Source organism: Muscardinus avellanarius (assembly GCF_963383645.1).
Source record: "Muscardinus avellanarius genome assembly, chromosome: 2".
In the NCBI taxonomy this organism is placed as follows: domain Eukaryota; kingdom Metazoa; phylum Chordata; class Mammalia; order Rodentia; family Gliridae; genus Muscardinus; species Muscardinus avellanarius.
In genome coordinates, this window is record NC_137787.1 from 110,333,237 (window position 1) to 110,354,835 (window position 21,599).

A 21,599-nucleotide genomic window follows, 5' to 3' on the forward strand; every position below is an offset into this window, starting at 1 on the left:
CTCCTGTGAACTAAAGCAAGGCTTTCAGGAGATATGAGTTCTCCAGGGTAAGACAAGACAGATTTACACCCTGTCAGTCTGTCCTTGGGGTTACAGCCATGCACTACAGCATACCATTTCATCAGGCACAACGTGGAAACTGAATCCTAGAGCGTGGAAGCCTCACCGCCTCATGGGTCAACAAGTAGGTGCAGCCATGGGTGCTGCAAACAAAAGAGGCCTTCCAGACACTCTCTTAATACACAAAATAAAAGGACCAGGCGAGCAGTCTTGTCTTCCACTCAGACTCAGACAACAATTAACTGGGTTTGATCATGTGTCAGCATGTTATAATCCTGAACAGTGGCGCCTCAAGCCATTTGAGGGGTAGCAGGTACATGACAAAAGAAATGTGAAAATATTTTTTCCCTTTTAAGGTGAGTTGATTCCTTTAGAAACCAGTTCTGGTGTGTGTGATAGGGAAGTCCACCGCACCCAGAGTCTCCCTTTTAGAATCTTTCCCCCTTTTGTGGAACTCAGAAGGGAAATGGGTGAGGAGGAAGCAGAAGCAATCAAAGCCTGGAAAGGCAGTGAGAACACTAATGAAGGAGAGGGGGTTCTAGTGCCAGCGACTGAGCAATCACAGCAACTGAAGCAGCCTGCAAGAGAGTGCTTCTGAGCACAGGCCCTCAAGGGCCCGCTTTAATAAACTGATAAGCCCTATTTTCAATTAGCTCAGCATTTGTATAACAACAATTAATTTCCGCAAAGCCCTCAGACTAACGTGGCTTTGTTAATTAGGTTAGTTGCCCTTCTGTAAGCTCCATCCTGCTTAATTGTGCCTGGCAAATGCTTTTGGTCATGCAACAGGCCACCATATTTTTCAGGAATGTTCTGGGTTCACATCAGCTTATACAACATTGTCCTTCCATATCTCCAAAGCCAAACAGACATCACAGTCCACACACATCATCAAACCGAACCTCCTCCCTTGAAAAAAATATCACCACTTCTGAATCTTTTGAGAACAATAAAGAAGAGAAATAAACTTTAAAAAATTCATCCCACATTGCAGGGCCAAACCCTCAAGGGTGCTAGACCAGGTTTCCAGCGTAACAAAATCTAGCTGGGAATATGTTCAGATCTGCACATGTCAGCTAAGCTATAAGCCATAGGGGGCAGGAGGATACAAAGGACTGCAAAGAGGATGGCCCCACAACCTCACTCCATCCACTAAACCAGGCTGTGTGGTGGTGGGAGATCCCCAGCTTCCTCAGCTCTTCCCAGGACCCAGTCTTCTGACTGTTTTCCATGCCATCCCTTCAACCCTGGGCAGATACATGCCCACAGAGCAACACCTCTTCTGACAGGCAGTCTCACACCTCCCAACACTCCTCCCTGGGACCAGCTGTCACACAGGTGAGAGTCTCTTTCTCTGGCAGGGCGACAGCAGTCTGAGAGGCCCCTGTGTCTGAGCACACCTCTACCTGCAGTGGATTCTCTGTCAGTTCCTATGTGAGAGAAAGGGGAGTTGTAGGATTTATTCTTATACTCACTGAAAGTTTATGTCTCTCCCCCATCAAAAAAAATTATATGTTGAAACTCTAATCCCCAGGGTGAGGGTATTTGGAGTTGGGGCCACTGGGTGGCAACAAGGTCATGAGGATGTATCTCTTGCCATTTGGAATAATGACCTTATAAAAGAGAACTGAGACAGACTGGAACCTGACATGACAGGCTTACCCCCCATAAATGCAAAGCTAGCAAGCACAATCAGGAGGCAGAAGAGTGGGCAGAAGTTTAGTACTTGCAGAAGTAAGAAGAGCCCTGGGGATAATTCCTAAAGCAGAGTCCCGCCAAACGGAAAAAGCAAGAGACGCTCACTAGAAAGATCCCATCACGTGTAGAGCAGGGACATTCCCAAGCACACTCAATTAAAGATCATGCTTCCTCATACATTGTGCATTCAAAAATGGCAGATGGATACACCTCCTGGGCAAAGAATTTTCCTCATAATGAGATTATAATGAGTAAAGTTCACTCCAGGACACCTAGAAGAGCCACTCAGTGACTTGAATTCTTTAGAGTTTTCTCTGCAGAGCCTTATCTAAAACACACAATTGAAAGAAAACCAACTTTAAGAAATAGCAATTATTTTCAAGGACAACAGCTTTTCCGCCCCATGAGAACTGGATGGAGATTGCCCCTAGAAGGTCCTGCCTACCGACGTCTCATCCCTTTAGCCACGTAGGGCCACCATGAAGAGGCGTCACGTGCGAGCCAGAGGGCAGCCCTTGCCAGACTCCATATCTTTCTTTTTTTTTCATGTTTATTTATTTTTTTATTTTTTTTATTGGTGCACTGTATTCATACATCATAGTGGGATACAAACTTTTGTAGGCATACATGCACACATCGCCCAGTCAGCCCCCACCCAATCCCCACCCCATTCTCTCCCCATCCCTCCCTCCCATGCTTGGCTTAGTGGTTGACATCTAGTATTATAGCAACTTATCCAAAATTAAAAATGATAATCTCACATAACAGTTTCATTTGTCTGATACCAAGCTTTTGATGACTTAAAGATAACATTTCAATATTTCTTTTTGCTTTCTTTCTTACCAGAGAATATTTTTTTCTATTTTTTTAGGTGAAACTATCATATATTTATATATTTATTTTCAGAAAAAAATCTATCCCAATATGGAATATGGATTCTAGATACCCAAAACGATCTTGAAAAAGAACAAAGCTAGAAGATATATATTTTCTGATTTCAAACCATATAAAGCTACAATAATTGAAACAGTGTAGTACTGTTATAAAGGCAGATATATAAACCATTGGAGTTAAATAAAAGCCTAGAGCTAACTTCTTCCCTATATTGTCAAGTTATTTTTGACAAGGTTTCCACGAACATTTGGTGGTGGAAATAATAATCTTTTAACTAAATATTGTTGAAAAATAATAATTACATGGAAAAGAATAAAATTGGACCCTTACCTAATCCCATATACAAGTATTAACTCAAAATAGATAAAAGACCTAAATATAAATCTTAAGACTATAAACTTTTAGAAGAAAATCTGGGTCATAAAACCTCACAACATTGAAATTGGCAGTGATTTCTTGGATATAATTTCAATGGTACAGGCAACAGAAGAGTATACAAACTCCCTAAAAAATAAAAAATATTGTATATCCAAAGACAATGTAAACAGAGTTAAAAGTTACTAATAGAATTGGATAAAATATTTCCAAATGCTATATCTGAAGGTATATTACTATTCCAACTAGAAATCCTAAAAATTAACAACAATAGAGGCAAACAATACAATTTAGATATAGGTAAAAGACTAACATAAATAATGAATCTCCACAGATAACCAATCTTAGTTGTCTGTTGGATGGAAAATCTTGTTTCTCTGGTTCTGGTGTGTGTTACCTATTTCTTCTTTGTAGTTAATCTCTTTGAGTATTTTCTCTAGCGCTGGTTTTGAAGACATAAATCCCTTCAGTTTATGTTTGTCATGGAAGCTTCTTATTTCTCCATCTAATTTGATAGAAAGTTTTGCTGGGTAGGAAATTTTTGGCTGGAAGTTGTTTTCTTTCAGAGTTTGGAATATGTTACTCCAAGCCCTTCTGGCTCTCATGACTTGGTTTGGGAAGTCTAGAGTGATTCTAATTGGTTTGCCTCTGAATGTCAGTTGGCCCTTTGTTTTTGTTGCCTTTAAGATTCTCTGCTTGGCTTCCACATTGGTCATTTTGACAATTATGTGGTGTGGGGATCCTCTTCTCCGATCCTGTCTAAAGGGAGTTCTCTAAGTTTCCTGGATCTGTGTATCAACCTCTTGCTCTATGTTTGGAAAATTTTCTGCTATTACTTCCTTGAAGAGATTGTTGATCCCTTTGGTTTCACCTTCTTTTCCCTCCTCTATTCCAATTATTCTTAGGTTAGCTCTCTTAAAATGGGCCCATATTTCTTCAATGTCAGATTCCTGCTGTTGGATATTTTTTTCTAGATTAGAAACTATGCGTTCATTTTTGGAATGATCATCTTCTAAGAGCGAGATTCTGTTCTCCATGTGGTTGTTTGTGCTTTGAATTGAGGCCTTTACTTCATTAATTGCATCCTTTATCTCTTTTTGGCTCTCTCTCTGAGTTCTTTTTGAAGCACCTCTATTATTTCTACAGTTATTTTCCTGATTTGATCTTCTAGAAATCTCTGATTTTCTGTTTTATCGGGTTCTGATGTTGTGGGGTTGTGGGCATTCATTGCTCCAGTATTATTCCTCTTTCCCATGATTTTGGAAGTTTGTGCCTTCTCTGGGTTCTTCCCTTGGGTCACTATGACTTCACTTAAGGTGTTCTGGATCTCGAGTCTGTAGTATCTCAGACCCCGCTACTCCTTTACTGGGTTGTATCACAGAGTCTCCTACCCAGTGAGTCGATAGAGGCTGCTTTAGACCGTGGGGGGTACCAGGTTGGGTGTTCTCCTATGGTGTGATATCTCTGCCACCGCCACTCCCCCACTGGGTCAAGTCCCAGGGAGTACAATACTGGGATTTCTCCTCTGGGGCCCGCAATTTGACTCACTGTTCTTGAGTTCGCAGATGTAGCTGTATTGGACTCGGTGAATTCGCTGCTGCTGCCGCCGGTGGCAATATGGCGCCGCTGGCACGCCCTCGGCTGTGAGGCTGGCTTATTTCTTCTTGGTTTTGAATTCCACTCTGAGTCCCTGCAGCGTGTGCTGAGTTCGGCCACTGGGAGCTTTAGATGCTCCCTGTGCTGAGAAATCCCACCTGGCTGTTCCACAGCGGCTCACCTCGGCTTGCTGTAGCCGTCCGGTGAACTCGCCACTGCCGCCGGCAGTATAGCACTGCTGCCACGTCCTCAGGCGTGAGCCCGGTGTATCTCCTCTGTGGCTCTGAGCTCTGTTCTCAGTCTGCTTTCTCTCTGGAGCCTGGTGTTTTTTTTGTTTCTCTGGTGATGGTGTTTTCTGGCTATGAAAGGTGCTGATTATGTGGTAATGGAGATTGGTTGTTAGAGGGGCTCTTAAGCCCCGCTTTTCTCAGTCGCCATCTTCCCGCAAGTCCTCCATATCTTTCATTACCTTGACCTTAGACTGCCCAACTTCCAGAACCATGGGAAATAAATTTCTGTTTTTCACAAGCCCCCAGTCTACCATGTTTATTATAGCAGCCTCGATGGACTGAGACATTCCAGGTTTCAAGCAGGCACAGCGGCCTCAGCAGGCTTCCCTCGGTTGCCACGAGGCAATGAGCTTGTTTTGGCAGTAGCAGATCAGCTGGGAGCTGGCACATCCATCTCTGAAATGCCAGGCACCCAGTGAGACAAACATCAACTCACCAAACCCTCCCCACGGGGGGATTCATTTTTTTCCACTGTTAACATGGATACTTTTAAATCACATCCCGCTGCTGTCCCTTGACCCTTTCCCACACGTCTGCCCTTGCTCTGAGCAATCTGTCCACACTGGCCTCCCGTTGCCCCCGAGCAACCAGCCAGCTCCCTCCGGGGCTTGGCATGGCTCTTCTGCTCATCCACTGGGTCCTCCATCCCTTGCCTCACAGAGCCTCATACAGTGCAGGCTGCCAGTAAACATTACTCGCCCATATTCATTTGTTACACTTGTGTTCTTGATCAATATCCCACATACTTTCTCATAATTCTGGGAAGTAAGCCTTCATGTATTATATGTTCTTAGTTCTTAAATTTCCTAATTGTTATAGCTCTTTGGTAAATTATTCACTTTATCATTGTGTTTTGTACCATCATCATGCCTTATACCATAAACATGCTTTCAGAAATGCATTCCATATTTTTCTGTAATGATACTGCCACATCCGCTTCATTTTAGTTAAATCCTGACTTAAAATACTGATTTTAAATATTTATCAAGTTATTTGTCATTTATTTGAACATAAAATGTCAACATGCATGCTTAACTTACAAATACTATAATAATTCTAATTTACCTCTCCCTCGCAAAAAGAATTAAGTATGCTTTCTCTTTCTTCTAACTGTACCGCTTTTATTCTCTATATTATTTTGGTTTAGTATTTTAAACATTATAGTCATAAATTCATGGGGAAAAGATTATCATTATTTATGTCAATCTTATTTACGTTTATATATATAATTACTTGATCATTATATATAGCTTTTTACATCTCAATATTTTCAATAATATTCTTGCTGAATATACCATTCATTTTTTAGAAAAGTTTTATGTGTATTAAATTGTCAGTCTTTGCACATATGAGAATTTTTATTGCACCTTTATTCTTTCATACTCAATATGTCCTTCCAATATTCAGAATTATGTCTATGATTTTTCAAATAATGTCACCTTGTCATTTCTACTAATTACTGCAACAAGAATTTTTATTGCATATATACTTGAGCTTCTCATTCTACCCTCCATGTCTCTCAAATCATCTTTCTCTCATTTTTTTCTGTAAAGAAGTCCTGTATAAAATTCCAATGAATTACATTAGCTCTTTTTCCTAATTCACTAATTTTCTCTTCAGTTATATTTAGACTGTTGTATTATTTATGTATTAAAGGCATTATTTTTCTTTAATTTCAATGACTCCTATTTGAATTCTAGAAATATTTGTTCTTTTTTCATAGCTAGCTGTTCTTTTTTTGTAATGGGCTTCTACAATTTATAGATGCTCTCTTTTCTTTGTCTTGTTTAATGTGTAGATGCATCTGCTCTATTATTTCTAGTTCCTCAGGAGTTTCTTCCATGTACTGACTCTGTTCCTAGGAATTTAGGATGTCCTCTCAGCTCTGAAGATGTCCTCATCGGAGGCTCAGAACTTGCTTCTGCCAGAATCCTATAGCATCATGAGACCAACTTCTACAAGACTTGTGTATTTGTTTCTTTGTTTGTTAAATATCATGACAGATAGTGTGAATCAGAGCCCCACACCTACATGTACACCTACATGTGCAGAGGCTTAGGTTCCAGTTTCTCAAAGTTCACTTTTTCTGCTAGAGTCAGTGGTGGTTTGGCCTTTTCTGTGCCATAGCTCTGACTGGCACAGTCCTTTTCCATACAAATGGAACCCAGTTCTAGCCTCAACAATGAATGAGGCCTCAGTCTTTGATGTTCATCTTTACATAATACTAAAAACTTTCCCTGAGCAGTAAATCCAGCCCCTTATTTTTCTATAATTTCTATACTGGCTGTTCTTTATAGTATTGAGTTTCTTCTCTTGTTTGTGTCTCCTAGTAATCTCTTTTTCTGACATTGAAGTTGGGCTTTTTAAAATCATTCCATTTAATCTGTCCTGAATAAATGAACTCAGACTTCTTTTCAAGAAAGTAAATGGAGAAATCCATTAAAATGATTAGTGAACACTCCAGTTTATCCCCCAGTTATAACCTAGTCACTGTCATTCATTTTTATGTCAGAAAAATGACACTGACAGCCATGCAGTTACTCAGAACAAGAGGAAATGAAGAGTATTCAGCTCTTTTTGATTCAATGCTTTGACCAGAAGTCTAAGCTCAAAATATGGTGTTTGTCATTGACTGTACTGTCCATCTGCCCACATTTCTCCAATGTCATGAGAGACATTGTATGCTGTCCCACTATCAAGTCGAAGGGCCACACTTTCAGGGCAATAGAATCCACTGGATTCCAGGCCCGAATGAGCATCAGAAAGAGAAACAAGATTAATCTGGCATTCTTTAGCCATAATGAATTTCTGTTGGTTTCTACTAGGTTATCCAGCCATTTATTTAATTTCATTAGAAATCACCAAATTCTGATTTGTAATTTCCAAGAGCAGTTTTTACTCTCCATAATGATTTGAACTTAGAAAATCTCCCTGGTTCTCACAGAAGCCAGGCAACCACATTAGAAGTAAGGCTTGGTTGCCAAGGAGGGGTACCTCAGGGTATGGCCTTGGGATTACACATGGCTCCTCTTACCTTGCTCTCAGTTTTACTTATGGCCTCCATGATGTGAGAGCAGAGCCTTGCTGTCTCCCTGCTTCCCACCACCATGCCCTGAGCTCTGGCAGACTCAGCCTGACATGGCCTGAACCTCGGGAATCTCCATAACTGTGAGCAAATAAATCTTCCTTCCCTTGAGTTGTATGATCAGGTTTTTTGGGCCACAACAATTAGAATGTTGACTGAAACACACTCTTAAAGACTGGTGTGCTCTAACCCATTTGGCATTGTCTGGAAGCCCTCCATTGATCTAAGTGCTATCACAGACCCTGATGCTTGGATTCCAGGCCTTCAATTGCCTCCTTCTCAGTTGGGCAGCATTCCTGCTTCTTAATCATTTTGCACCCACTCTTTCTGTTTAGTAGGTTTTGCTTTTAAAAAATCTATGGCAATTAAACAGGAAGTGAGACATTGTGCTTTCTCTCTGTCACCTTCTAACATTATACCATATGCCATCAACAGTTGGACTCCATCAACAAAGCTTTTTTAATCTCTTTTAAAAATATTTTTAACAATTTTTTTACTTATGAACCCCTGATCTTTTGCCTTCCTTAGAACTTTATTCCAGATCTGTGCATGCTTTGGCATTTATCTTTGATTATACTAATTCCTTCTCAGCCCACATAAATCAGTCTCAGAATGGCCTCCTCCTATCTCTGCTTCCTCTAAGTCTAATTTCTTGGCTTCTTTTAATCAGCCAGACCCTTGAACAAAGAGTGCTCCAGAGTTCAATGCTTGGACCCTCCTTCCTTTGTCTCTGTAGGTATTTGCATGTGACCCTGTGACTTTCAATGTCAAATATATTCTACTGCGTCCATATCTACTTATCTGATCATATTCTCACTCTTTAACATCAAATTTACTTATCCAATCGCCATCTTCACCTCTCTATTTGGATATCTAATAAACATCTCAATCCCAGCCTCCACTAGCATCTGACCTCTCTGTCTTTCCTGTTTTAGTGAATGATGGCAATGTTCAACCAGTATCTCAAGACAAAACCTAGAGTCAGTTTTGTAACCACTTTCCCTTATATTCTAAATGCAATCTACCATCTAATCCTGCCACATCCACTTTCAAAATATGTGTAAAGTTCAATATTCTTTCTACTTATCTCTAACCTTTATGAATGTGCTACCACCCTAACTAGCCTCCCAAGTACCACTTTGCCTGATAATCTGCTCTCCACACTGAAGGACTTTTTCTACATGGTTTATAGGACCCCACCCACCTCCCATCTTGTTTCATGAAATTCTTCTAGTCCTAGTGAACCACTTTATGTTCATCAAACATACCAATTGTCTCCAGTCTCAGTACATTTGCACATGCCACAGTTCCTACCTGGGATATTTTTCCCAATATAGCTGCAGTCAATCTTCCTCATTTCATCCTAATCTCAGTCCAAAATTCACCTCCTCTGAGACAGTTGAAATCACAAGCCTTGTCCCTTCTCATAGCCTACTTATTTTTCATAATTCTGATCAACATCTCAGGTATAATTATATCACATACCATTTGCTTACTTGTTTATGTCTTTCACCTACTAAAAAGTAGGCTGCTTGGGGACAGGACCTTGCCATTTTCAGATCTTCACTGTATTTCTAGAACCTACAGTATAATCTGCATATAATCAGCCCCTTAAGCATTGTGACCTGTCTTTTACTTTTTGTTATTGTCATTTGTATGTAAGTATGTATGTATGTCTTTATATAAGTATGCATGTATTATTATTATTATTGTATGTTCTATTAGTACACTGCAATTACACATCATAGTTAGGTACAATGTGGTGAAAACACATGCACACAGCTTTTGGTGCATTTCTCTCCATGTACCACCCCACTCCCGCCCGCTCCCTCCTTGACCATGTTAGTGAGATTGGTAGTAATACCTTCACATAGTATCATTTTTATTCACTTCCTTCCTCAATCCTCCCTCTTCTGCTCTACAATTGTCTCTCCAAACCCCTTTTACTCTTCTACTGCTCTTTTTATATATGATTTAAAGCCCCTGTTTCCTATTTTCTCTCTAGCTTCCACATATAAGAGAAAACACAACCCTTGGCCTTCTGAGACTGGCTGATCTCACCCAGCATAATATTATCTGTTGCAATCCATTTTCTTGCAAATGACATAATTTTGTTCTTCTATGTCCACTGTGTACGTAGACCTCATTTTCTTTATCCTTTCACCTATAGATGGTCACTACTGTGAATTGTGCTGCTATAAACATGGGTATTCGTGTATTGCTATAGTATTCTGACTTTAATTCTTTCAGAAAGATACTGAGGAGTGGTTTGTTGAGTCATATAGTGGTTTCATCCCTAGTTTTTTGAGGAATTTCCAGAGTGATCTCCATAGTGGTTGTACTAATTCACACTCCCACCAATAGTGTGTAAGTTCCTGTTTCCCCACATCCTAACCAGCATTTATCACCTGATTCTTTGATGACTTCCATTCTAAATTAAATTAGATGGAACTTCAGTATAAGTTTGATTTGCATTTCCCTAACTGCTAATGATGTTGAACAATTTTTTCATATATTTATTGGCCAACTGTATGTATTCTCTTGAGAAGTCTCTATTCAGTTCAAGTGTCCATTTTTTTACTTTTCCTTTTCTATTTATTCATCAGATGACTGAACTTCTCCTCCTCAGACTTTGCACAGGGCTGCGTATGCAGAGTAGGAACAAAGACCCCAGCTGGGATGGCGGTGCACCTGCTCTCTGGGTCCTGACCACCTTGGAGAGCTGAGTGTGCATGGCATCAGAGGTGACAAGAAACAAAATAAATCACTGCTGAGGAGTCGACACAGTGGGTGTGGTGCTTGGGTTGTGGATATGTCCAGCTTGTCTAAAGGATCCCCAAGGCAATACTGTGCACTTAGGACCTTGTTAGAAAAAGGGTACACTTACAAACCATTAATGTCACCAGGTGTAACATCTCCAAGGAGAATGTGGTTCCCTGGTCAATGGCCTCACCTGAAGGAAGGTTTACTCCAATCCCCGTGCTGCTTTTGGGGGTCAGATAAGAACTGACTAGAAAATCAATCTTACAAATATGCTTAGAGAAACCTGAGTGGTATCTTCCTTCACAAAATACACATTTTCAAACTAAAAACTCATTAGCAACTCTACGGTGAAAAATCTACAAGTCATACAGTTCCCAGAGCTTAGGAAATGCCAGAAGTTTGGGCCATTTCCACTATGGAAATTGCCTTTGACAAGTCTCCAAAGCACAGTCTGGCTGCTGCCCCAGGCACAGGCTTGCCCAGGGATGTCCCACAGCATGCTCAGCCAGGTTATGGAGAAGGCCTGGCCTTTGAAAATCACTGCTACAGTATTTCAGCCAAACATGCAGATGATAGATTGAGAGAAAAACTGAAAAGTCTAGCTTTTCCAAATATTTAGGAATACATACACACTATCCCAGAAGAAACACGGGATGCAAAATCAATGGTGTCTTAAGAGATCAACAGCAAGACTCCACTCCACACCCTGCATCTGGCCTCTTACAGCTCAGCCTCCAAAGCCTTAGGGAAGGCTGCTCACCACCCCCAAGCAAGCACTTCAAGCTCAACTTCCAGGGCAGAAAGTAGCCAAGTGTTCCAGGAGGTTCACTGTGTGTGTGCATGTGTATGTGCACCCGTGTGTGCATTATATGCCTATGCACACTGTACATGTATGTGTGTGCATGTGTGTCATACATGTGTGAGTGTGCATGTGTGTCATACATGTGTGAACACACATGTGTGTGTCCAATGCACTTTTCCAGCAGTGTGAAAGAAATAAGGATTTTCTTTTCTTTTTTTTTTATTGTTGCACTATAAGCACACATCTTGATGCAGTTCAGGGTGGATACAGACCTACATGCACGCGCCACTTGTTGAGCCCTCCCGCAGTTCTCACCCCACTCCCTTGCCCTCCCCATCTTCTCATGCTCAACACATTGATTGGCTTTGATAAATTTGTTTATGTACATCATGTCCATTGAGGTGGTCCCCTCTTCGAGTCTGCCTCTCCATCCATCTCCCTCAGTTAGGTCCCCTCTTTCACTTCACTAATGTTTCTCCTTCTTTGTCTGACAAGGATTTTCAAGTCAAAGGAGAGAGACCACTGCAGCACTGTGCATGTCTCAGACATGCTTGCAGCATAGAAACCCAGGACCCCACTGCCCCTCCGTGCCTCCTCTGGATGAGCACCGCCGCCTCTTGTTGATCTCCCTACCTCGCTTCTCTCATCACTAGCCAATCCTTCAGCCACACTGTTTTTGCATTTTATCCTTTATTTGTTACTTTAACTTTTATTAAGATTATGTATATGTAAAGATGAATATGAGGATGATAAGAGTTCTTCCACAAGAGCATGAGTGTGTATACAACAGTAAAATATAGCAGCACCCTCTTTCCACTGCCCAGCTCCTTCCTCCAACAAGGAGCTATGGCAAAGCTCCCAAGATGCAGGACTTGCCGTCCTGTGAATCCATCTATAATAAGGCTTTGAAACCACACCTCCAAATTCCCAGCTAGTGAACACACATTTTCATTCACCTCTCTGTCCTGGGACCTTACTATTTTATAGGACTGACTATTGACTATCATCAGGTCCTACTTTTGATAGTCAGTTCTCAAAGCTAATAACCACACTATTATTTCTTGATTTTTTAATATGTCTATTATCAATTGACTGTTCAGAAGGAAAGATGATGTTTACTACTCTCAATCCCCGCCCTATACCCAATCTCATTCACTTAAAATTTTGGTTAGATCAGTATTTGATCTTAATATCATCACGACTAAACAAACACTCTTTGCTGCTGAACCATGTATTCTATAATTACCTGTCATTTCCTATACAATACTTTGCTGTTCCTGAAGTTTGTAATTACATCGTCACTTCATTTAATTAGTTTTCTTTGCATCTTCGCTGTGTATATCATCGTGAAGAACCTATACCGGAACTTTCTCTTTGGTAGCATCATTTATTATTTTACTTTTATTTTAACTTCTCATTATATAAATGTCCAAACTTACACAAAAGTAGAGAATTTATTATCACAAATCCCACATACTCACATTTTTGCAGAAATATTTTAAAGGATTCCCATACACAAAAACCATATACACGATGTTTATATAAACACAATTTCCAATAGCCTCCAAATTGGAGGCTAGGGCATAGCCCAGTGGTGTAGCACCTGTCTATCACGTGTGAGGCTTGGGGCTTGATTTATAGCAACACACACACACACACATAAATAAATTGTGGTATAGTTACACAATGGAAAAAAACAATGTGTGAGCTTCACTTACCACACAACCCACCAACTGCCTTCCTAGGAATTTTACCCAAGATAAATGAAAACCTCTGAAGTTCACAAAAGTACTGAAAAGTGAATCTTCCATAAAAAAAAAATACTTCAGTGAATCTTCATAGCAAGTGTACTTACAGTAGATGAAAACTAGAAAAAACTCAAATGGCCATCAATAGGAAAGTGATAATTTGAGGCACAGTCAAACAAAAAGAATTACATGGCAATAAAAGCAGAAGAAATGACTGCGTGGAGCTAGCAGGTCAAGAATCCAGTGGCCTGGAGGGTGCGGGCAATGGTTGAAATGTCAGAAATGTCCTCTATCTTTATGGTAGCCATGCCTATGTGGTGGATGTCTGCATTTGTCAAAGGCATTGAACTATATCCTTAAAAGGGGCACTTTTTAGGGCTTCAATAAATTCAGTTTAAAACTGTTTTAAGCCGGGCCTGGTGGTACACAACTGTAATCCCAACACTTGGGAGGATGAAACAAGAGGATCACAAGTTTGAGATCAGACTCAGCACCTTAGTGAGATCTTATTTAAATAAATGAATGAATAAATAAACAAACAGGGCTGGGAGTGTGTCTCAGAGGCAAAGCACCCCTGGTTTCAATCCACAAATAGGAAGAAAAAGAAACTTTTAGGAACAAATTTTGAGAATTAGGGCATTCTTCACTGCATTACCCCTGTCCCATGTGCCTAGAATGGACCCTGATGCAGGAAGCAAGCCTGCCCGGGAGTCCCACCACGTTGCTTGAGCTGCTGTCTTCATCCAGCACATTCGAAGTCGCTGCTTCGGTATGGATTTTGCTTCAGTCCACTCCTGCCTCAACAGCCTCCCACAGCTGGAGGACGGAGTCCGACGTCTCAGCCGGCGCACCTGTGGCTCCACAGCAGCCCTGCGCCTTCCCAGTGCCAACAGCTACTTCTCCATTGCCTCTCCCCTTGGGCAGGTGACCCTGGCAGGTTACCTAAGTCCCTGCTACTCAAGTGTGACCACAGAGCAGCAGCGCTGCATGATCTAGGACTTGCTAGATGCAGAGTGTCTGCCTTGACCAGAAGGACCGATCCTCAGGCTGCAACGTGATCCAGGCCACCTGGATAGACATCAAAGTTTGAGAATCCTGGAGCAGCTTTTCTGAGCTTCTGCCCTCTGGTCTGCAAATGGCAAAAGTCTTATCTGCCTTGGTCGTGTGAGACGTTTGGATGAGGCAGTGCCACAGGCAGGTATCCCAGTGCCTGGCTCTCATCATAATGCACGCCCATCTTCTCCATCTTGTCTCAGTGCCTGGGCATTCCAGCTTAGCCTCAGGCCTGCCTCTGTGCCTGGTTAGGGAAGAGACTCAGTGGCAAATCAGAACGGTCATCCTGGACAGCGTGGGCCGGTGTGGTAGGGCGCTTTGTCTCTGTCTCACTGTGCGTGCCTTCGCCCACTGTGTGCTAATAAGAGCAAACACATTTCCATATGAATCAAAATGTGGCGTCTCCAATCGAGTCACTGTCCCCGACGTGTCACCTCTTTCTGAGGATGAAAATTAGATTTTCATCCCTGAAACTCATCATCATTCATCTGCCCACCAACACTAAGACAGAAACACCTCGGGCGGGATGTGGCAATGAGTCTGAAAACGTCCAAGGTCCCCCACCCTCTCCCGCTTCTCCGGTTTCTCTTCCCCTTCTCCTCTCTCCCGCTCTCCCTCTCTTCCTTCCTATCTGTCCTCTCTGTGGCCTGCTGCTTCTTTCTGTGGGCAGGGCACTCACTCCAGGTTGTCTCTGGTAGCTCACAGGGTCTTCTGGGCTGCTTTGCTGTTGGTCCAGGGCATGTCCGTCTCTCATGGGCATCCCAAGTTCCTCTGTGGTCATTACAGCCAGGGGAAGCTTTGCATGCCGGCAGAGGCAGAGGCCATCACTGCAGCCCCTGCCCTGACCCTTACCCCATCCCTGTGCTCCCCAGAACAGACGCCACCACTTCCCCTGTGCCAGGTCACTCCCTAGCTACTTGCTATGCAGTGTCTACTTCATCCTCAAAGCCACCCCAGGGAAAACTCTCCACTTTCCAGGTGTGACCACAGACAGGAGACAGGTCAAGCACTTGGCCCAATTTCACACCTTGATAAAAAATTTTATTTTTCTCTTTTTAAGTTTTTCTGTGTTCGTGCATTGTAACTAGATATCACAATGAGATTCTGCATAATAGAAACATGCGTGCACAAAGCACTTAGTGTATTTAATATTTATTGTCTCATCCAACATCTACCTAGGAGCTCTGAGCTGAAGACAGAGCTACAGCACCCAGCTGAGCAGATTGGCCTCCTCTGGAGCCAGCGGAAGTGGACATAGGTCAGGGCTTCTTGGGGGCAGAGGAAGAGGGGTGCTGGTCATGCAAAGATGGAGCCTATGGAAGAAGTAGGGGTGCCCTGGGCGCTAGTGGCTCCCACATTTCTCTCCTTTCTTTGGTATCCTGGGGTCAGCCTGGGGGGTCAAAGAGATAATCATCATGACCCTGGTTCTCTAGACTTCCAAGAAACCCTTCCCTGGTTGAGTCACCTGAGCGCTGTGCCCCTCTGTGCAGGTTAATGCAAGATGACGGCACCTCTTGCCAGGAAAGAGGGGTCAGATGGAGCACATAAGAGCAAGTTACTGCTCAGAAATCCAGTATTGAATGGCAGTGTCACCCACACTCCAAGCAGTAATTGGCATTAAGAGAGGCTTAGAACTGCAAACCAGTGATTTTCCATTGGTATAAAAAAAAAAGTAATTGACATTAAGTGCTGTTTGGAGCAGCAAACTAGTGATTTTCAAATGACATTCAATAAGAAATCATTCACGTCTATTGATATCAAACAGGCGAGAGCTCACAGTGAGTACAAAGGGGCAAATCACAGCACGGGGAGGAGCAGGAGCCGATGCCCAGCTGGGTGGGAGCCTGTGAGGGGCCTGGCACCGACTCCGTGGAGGAGGCAGGCCTCCGACACCTCCAGTCATCCCAGCAGCATCAGAGGGCTTGCTGGGGGGTCCTGACGCTGGACCCACCCCTCGCCCCCTCCCCACTCCCACCTGCAGAACTGCCCTAGGGGCCTCCTGGCCCTGGCCCTCACTGGGGGCCACCCTACCCCAGCACACTGGGGAGAGTGTCTGTCCAAGGCCGGGATACAGCGAGGTGCGTCATGCACACACTGCGACAATTCTAGATGAGGCAATACAAGAAAGGATGCTGGCCGCGGTGGCACACCTGCAATCTCAGTGCTTGGGAGGCTGAGACAGGAAGGTCACAGGTTTAAGGTCAGCCTCGGCAACTTAGGAAGAACTTGTTTCAAAATAAAAAGGCTGAGGGTGTACCTTCATTTGACCAAATGCTCCTGGGTTCAATCCCCAGAATCAAAAGTAAATAAATAAATATACACAATTGTTTAGAAATCAAATTTTTTGTAAACCAGTAATAGAATTAGAAATAGTGTCAGGTATTTAATGACAAGTAGAAGACTTTCACAACAGCAAATTCACCTTAAAAATACTGTGTGCACCATATAAAAGATGCTGTAATTCTCTGCTAAAGAGCAGCAACAGTTTGAATAGAGAAACTGACCTTGTCTCAGGAGTGGAAAAATAAGCATTATAAACATGTTCATTTTCTTTACATTAACAAGTTCAATAAAATTTTTTTAAACCCTCTAGGCTGCTTTTTATTCATTTGCTTTACTTTTTAGAACTAAACACAGTGATTCAAAAGGTCATCTGTATACAACATTAAAGAAAATACTGAAAACAAAGTCAGTTAGAAAATGGAGAAGACTTTACCTGTCAGATATGGAAAATATTTGTAAAAGGGAAGTAATAGTACTATATGTTTCTAGAGATGAATTTTATACACAGGTCAGGGTAATAAAGAGAACCAAAATGTAAGGGAAATTACTAAAAAAGATGGTATTATTTCAAATTAGGAGATAAAGATAGACCATTTAATATATAATATTAGGAACACAGTGTAGTCATTTGTTTTGTTTTGTTTGTTTCTGTTTTTCTGGCTACACAGTGCTCCTGTGTGTTATAGTGGATTTTCCTTACATACCCCTTATTATGTTCAGGCTTATTTCTCCTGTAGCTAATTTGTTGAGAGTTCTTTATCATGAGGGAATAGTGGATCCTGTTAATTGACTTTTCTGCGTCTACTGGGACGGTCCTGTGGTTTCTATCCTGCATTCTTTTAATGTGGCCTATCACACTTACTGATTTACATGGACTGAAGCATCCTTCCATCAGAGCTGGCCCACGTGACTGTGGCATATGGCCCTCTTCACTGGGCTGCTGAAATTGGTTTGCCAGAATTCTTTTTTATTTTTTCGAAGCAGTGTTCATCAGGATTTGTTTCTTTTGTTTTGTTCTGTAGGGTCCTTCCCTGTATTTTTTTTTCTATTTGGTGCATTGCAACTTTACATCATGTCAGGGTACAGAGTGTCAGAAAAATGCTTGCACAAAACTCTTGGCGCGCTCCTCACCAGACCCCCTACCCTCTCACCCTCCTACCACGTGTCTTTGAGATTGGAATTGGCAATTTTGCCTACATTCATAGCATTATTTCTACGATTGCATTCTTTATGACTTCATCTCCCTTCCCTAATCCCTCAGTCACTCCCCTGGAGTCTCTGCTCATCTATCTGATGTTACCTTATTTCTGAATATCTCTGTAGCTTCCACATGTAAAAGAGAACATATCTACTCATTGATTGAGACTAGCTATATTCACTTGATATTCTCAAGTTCCATCCATTTTCCTGCAAATGGCCCTTATGGCTGAGTAAAATATAACCTTACCTAGATATGGTACGAGGGTTATTCTAGCTTCATAAAATGAGTTTGGAAAGGCCGGGCATGTACACTCACGCTTATAATCCCCACACTTGGGAGGTGGAGACAGGAGGATCACTCAGGCTTGAAGCCAGCCTCGTTGACTTAAAGATCCTGTTTCCAAATAAAAAATATATATATAAAATAGGTCTGGGAGTATAGTCCGGAGGTAGAAGGGTTTCAAGGAAACCCAGTACCACCAAAAAAAAAAAGAGTTTGGAAGCATCTCTTTTCTGCTCTTGGGAAGACTTTGAAATGGATTAATCTTAATCTTTCTTTGAATGTTTGGTGGAACTCATTAATTAATTCATCTCATCCTGGGGTCTTCTTTGTCAGAAAGTTCTTGCTCTGATCAAGTTTCCATATCTTCAGTATATGGTCTTGGTAGACTATGTATTTCTGCGAATTTATTCATTTTTTCCAGGTTATTCAGTTTGGTGGAGTATAATTATAATCCTATATATCTCTATAGTATCTACCATGTATCCTCTTTCAGTTATAATTCTAAGTTTCTCTTCCTTTTTCTTGATTAATCTAACTAAAGGATGCGAGTTTTGTTTTTTTTTAAAGACCAATATTTAGTTTCATTGATCTTTTCAACTCTTTCTAGTCTCTTGTTTCTGCTATGATCTTTATTATTTCTTATATTTCTTTCTTTGTGCTAACTTTGAGCTTGTTTTGTTCTTGGTTTTCTATTTCCTTGAAGTTTAGTGTGAGGTGAAGTATAAAGATTCCCTCTCTCTCCCTCTCTTTTTTAATATAGGCATTTATCACTCTTGGAACTGCTTTTGCTGCAACTCATGTATTTTGGTACAGTGTGTTTCATTTTTGCTCATTTCAAGATTGTGTGTGTGCACGTGTGTGTGTGTGTGTGTGTGTGTGTGTGTGTGTGTGTGTGTTTTACTGGGGATTGACCCTAAGGGCATTCCACCTCTGAGCTACACCCCAGCCTTTTTTTTTTTTTTTTTTTTTTTTTTTTGGCGGGTTTTGGGATGGAATCCAGGGGCATTTGACCTCTGAACTACACCCCCTGCCCCACTTTTTATTCTTTTATTTTGAAACAGGGTCTCACTAAGTTGCAGAGGGCCTCACTTAAGTAGCTGAGGCTGTCCGCGAACCACAATCCTCTGGTCTCAGCCTCCCGAATGCTGGGATTACAAGCGTGCGCCACCACGCCCGGCAACCTCAGCCCTTTTTGTTTTTCATTTTGAAGCAGGGTCTCCCGTGGTTGCTGAGAGAGTCACACTGCCAAGGCTATCCTTGAATCATTTATCCTCCTGTCTCAGCCCCCCAAATACAGATATGAACCACTACACAATACTTTTTTTTTCTCTTTAGACTTCTTTGACACATTAGTCAAACTGTGTTACTCTATTTCCACAAATTTGTGATTTTTAAATTTCTAGTTTTATACTATTGTGACTAAGACAATACTTGATATTTTAATCTTCTTAAATTTGTTAAGACTTAACCTGGTGTGACAGCACACACCTGTACTCACAGCTAGTCAAGGAGCTGAGACAGGAGGCTAGCCTGGACAATTAAACAAGACCTTGTCTGAAAATGAAATAATTATGAAAAGCGTTTGGGATGTAGGTCAGTATAGAGCACTGCCTAGCATGTGCAAGGGGCCGGATTCAATCCCCAGCACAGCAAAAAAATTTTTAAATTAATACATGCTTTATGTTGAATATGTAATCTGTCTTGGAGAATATTCTATGTGTACGCAAGAAGAATATACATTACACTGCCGTTGGGTCTAGTGTTCTCTGTGTGTCCATTCAGTCAACTTGGTCTATGGTATACTTCAAGTCTGCTATTTTACTGTTGATTTTTGAGTGAGGTTGTTTTTTTTTTTTTTTTGAGCTGACAAAAATAAAAACATTGATTATAAGGATGGTTACATTACTGTGTAAATATATATACTTACATCTATTGAATTGTACTCTAAGTGAACAGATTTATATAGTGAATTATATCCCAATAAAGCTGTCCCCTTTGGAAATGAGATAAGAATACAGAGGCAACTGTCCAATTCGTAACCCATCCACACATTGAAGAACATTTTTTACTATTATGATAGCTCTCTGCAATATATGCCAAACCACATTGTCCTATCATATTTGAAATTATTTAGATATTTTTAAAGACAGCAGTTAAGCTGCAAAGTGAGACTCTACATCATAATCTAAAACAAATGAAAACAACAAAAATCACTGATCTCATTGCATCTCACCAGTACTGATGTATTTTTTCATTGCTGTTTTCTAAACCTATGTGCACTTAAAAGGCAAAAAAAAAAGACTACTTTTTAAAAAGTTTTGTTCCATTCATTAGTATTTTTTTTTTTTTTGGTGGTATTGGGGTTCCTGGAAGCCCTTCTACGTCCGGGTAACACTCCCAGACCTATTTTTACATTTTTATTTAGAAACAGGGTCTCCTAAGCCAGGGCGCGGCTGGCTTCGAACCTGCGCGATCCTCCTGTCTCTGCCTCCCAAGCACGGGGATTACAAGCGTGCACCACCACGCCCAGCCATTCATTAGTATTGAACTAGAACATCTTCCCTGAGTGTCTAGAAATAGTTGGATGTCTTTTTTTATTTTTTATTTTTTAAAAAAATGGTAATACCCGTAATTGGGAGGCTGAGACAGGAGGATCGCACAGGTTCAAAGCCAGCCTCAGTTAATTAGTGAGGCTTTCAGCAACTTAGTGAGATCCTGTTTCCAAATAACAATATAAAATAGGTCTGGGAGTATAGCCCAGAGATAGGAAGCCTATGGGTTCCACATCCAGTAGCACCAAAAAAAAAAAAAATGGTGAATTATATTTATATACTTTATATTTTTTATATATTCATTTATTTGTTTGTTTTTGGTACTGTGATTGAACACAGAAGCTTTCTACTTCCAAGCTACACTCTCAGCCCAAAATAGGGCTTATTTGGAAAGAGGATCCCAATAGGTTGCTGAGAATCTGCTAAATTGCTGAGGCTGGCTTTGAACCTGTGATTTTCCTATCTCAGCCCCCAAGTACTGGAAGTACAAGCATGCGCATCACACACCCCCCCCCCGTCTTTTTCCTTTTTAAAATATTATAGTCATGGATTTTTTTTTCAGTTTTTTTGTGGTTGTCTTCTTTTCACATATTTAATTTTGCATCTTGCTTTTAAAAACAGTAGTTCAGGCAGCACCAGGCCCCAGAGAGGAGGGGGACTCAGAACGGAGCTCAGAGCCACAGAGGAGATACACCAGCCTCATGCCCAAGGACGCAGCAGCAAGCCTTACTGCCGGCGGCAGCTGCGAGTTCACCAGATGGCACCAGAGCAACGCACTCAACAGCCTACCAGGCTACAGAGAGGAGCAGCGGACAGCGAGCCAAGGTGAGCCGCTGCAGATCAGCCGGGAGGAATTCGGCAGATTTTTCGGTGCAGGGAACATCTAAAGCTCCCAGTGGCTGGGCTCCGCACACCCT